The sequence below is a fragment of the Perognathus longimembris genome, chromosome 19, assembly GCF_023159225.1.
Source record: "Perognathus longimembris pacificus isolate PPM17 chromosome 19, ASM2315922v1, whole genome shotgun sequence".
NCBI classification, from domain to species: Eukaryota; Metazoa; Chordata; class Mammalia; order Rodentia; family Heteromyidae; genus Perognathus; species Perognathus longimembris.
In genome coordinates, this window is record NC_063179.1 from 28,351,112 (window position 1) to 28,354,079 (window position 2,968).

A 2,968-nucleotide genomic window follows, 5' to 3' on the forward strand; every position below is an offset into this window, starting at 1 on the left:
TTCTTAGGTAGCCTTGTGTGAACATTCTTGATTTCCCTTACTGTTGTTACAGATGAAAGATAAAACATTACAACTGAATGTACTTCTTGAATGTGGGAATCTAAGTTGGTTAGCCTGCAGGAGCTAAAAATGACCATCACAGAAAAATAGTTTGTCACTGTTATTATCTAAACAATCTAAGTAGTTATATATGAACAACACAGTGTTGAGCATATTGGCCTGTCTAGATTCAGTGCTTGCATAATGGTTTATTGTCTTTTCGGTACCAGCTTGTCAACAAAGTTGTTGATGGTCTCCTTAACTGATACCTCCGTGACTTTTTCAAAAATAGACAAATCTTGGGATTCTTAAAACAGAGGACTTGAAAAACACTTACCTTAAACTTTAGAAGTATTTAAAAACAATATGGTTTGTATTTGCAAAGAATAAGTCCTTTAGTGGAAGTAGTTGTATTAAAAACTAGACATTTCCAGTCAGAAGAAATTCCACTAGTAAGTGAATGAACATAGATACCTACTCACTTTGAGAATGCTTTGGTTGAATAATGGAGGGAATGATATAGAGAAATTATAAGCTTTAATGCCTGATTCGACTTTGAGTTTGGAACATGGCTCAGCCATTTGTAGTTACACTGTAATCACCAGTGAAGAAAATAACGCCCTCATAGAATTGTTGTGAAAACAAAATAGCCTAGGATATGTAAAAGTAATAATAAAGGACAATCATAAGTGTTAATTCATTAAATGGCAGCTTTAATTTTATAAGAAAGGTAAATGACATAAATCAATATTTTTCTTTTTTTAAGCTTAACATGACAATACTTTGTCAGGAACACATCAAAAAGCATGCACTGAGTCTATGTTTGTTTTCCATGTGTTTTCCCAGACTTAGTGGCTATTATCATATGAATGACCCAGAAGAAAATAACAGTAAGTGTTTTGAGGAACTTTAGTCCTAGTAAATGAGGTTGGTTGTTTTTTTTGTTTTGTTTTGTTTTGTTTAGTTTTTTTTGGCCAGACCTGGGGTTTGAACTCAGGGCCTGAGCACTGTCCCTGGCTTCCTTTTGCACTCTAACACTTGAGCCACAGCACCACTTCTGGCCTTTTCTATCTATGTGGTGCTGAGGAATGGAACTCAGGGCTTCTTGCATATGAGGCAAGGACTCTACCACTAGGCCACATTCCCAGCCTGCCTCAGTTGTATTTTTTTTTTTTTTTGGTGTCTTAGAGAGGCTTATTTGCAATTAGAATCTGAGAAAAAAAATTAATGCACAAAATGATTCATGATTGTTAGGTGCTCCAAGAAAGTACCAAGGAAAAATGAAGCTCAGGACAGGTAAAGAGAAGACACTAAGAAGAGTATTATGCCAGGCAAAATCCCGTGTACTGTCAGCACAGGTAGATTGCATAGGTGAGCTCTAAAATATATGTTGTGTTTCAGAGAAGTCCTCATGTAAGGAAAGGGAGCGGAGCTTTCCTACTTGTAAAGAATGCAAAGGGTTCTGGATGCCCCTGAGTTCAGTGCAAATAATCCTGTAAAATCAGCAACCTTATTTGATATGTGCTTAGACTATGTGTACAGTTAAGGAATGTCAACCGTGAATGCATAAATGCCCATACAGATGAAGACTTCAATCCTTCCATCTCTACAACTCCTGCAACTTCTGCAGTTGCTTCAGCTTTGTTTCTCTATCCAATACCAGAATAATTAAGCATACTTTACAGTGTTATATCTGGAAAAAAGGAACCAGAGTATCTAAACCCAAATGACTTTTCCAACTGCTCTTAGATCTTTCGTTTGTATATTCAACAGAAATCATATTTTCTAACATTGGTCATGGAAAAAATAATGTAGATTATTGTCAGGGTTTTTTAGCCTCCCGCGCTCTCCTGCCCTGCAGGAGAGACGGGAAAACATGCCCCACCCAGATGGGCCAAGAAAAGGAAAGGGCCAACAAACTGCCACCCCAGTCCCCCTTTTGTTGGAGGACCCACAGACAGTCCGGGAGCCAGTCAGAGCTAAGACTCGTTTAATGGTGGCAATGACCTGTTCTTTTACATGGGGGAAGGGGGGGGGCAGAAGGGGAGGGATACGTGCACCTACGTAGGGGCTGTGAATGGATGCCTGACCTGTCCGTCAGGGTGGAGCACCAAGGGACCTCCCAAAGGGGCGACCTACATCTATGTCATGGCCCTCAGGACTGCCTCTGGGTTCATCACCCACAGCCATCTTGGCGCACATGTGGTCTGAGGCGGAAGGCAGGGCTGGTTAGAACCGCCTTCTAATGATGCAAGGTGGCTGGGTGGGCTTGCCCCACAGATTATGTCTATAAACAAAAGAAAATTCAGACTGCAAACTACAAAACTAAATTCAGCTACTCTAAAGCCAGCTGCTCTTATATTTGTCAAAGCTGATGTTTTATACTCTTGTAAAACTTCTGCTGTCTCTATAAGAGAAACATACAAAAAAAATAATAAAAACTGCCGACTCTCATTGTTGGTGGGAATGAAAACTTGTTCAACCCCTCTGGAAAGCAGTGTGGAGGTTCCTCAGAAGGATAAACATAGAGCTCCCCTATGCCTCAGCGGCCCCACTTTGGGGCATCTACCCAAAAGACTACAAGCAAGACCACACTAAGGCCACCAGTACAACTATGTTCATTGCAGCACAACTCGTCATTGCTAAACATGGAACCAACTGAGATGCCCCTCAGTAGAGAAGTGGATCAGGAAAATGTGGTACATATACACAATGGAATTCTATGCTTCCATCAGAAGAAATGACACTGCCCCATTCATAAGGAAATGGAAGGACTTGGAAAATATCATATTAAGTGAAGTGACTCAGACCCAAAGTAACATAAACCCTATGATGTCCCTCATAGGGAATAGCTAGTACATGAATAGGCTAGTCATGGTAGAAGATCAAAATACCTCAGTAGGTACACCCATATGATCACATAAGAAGA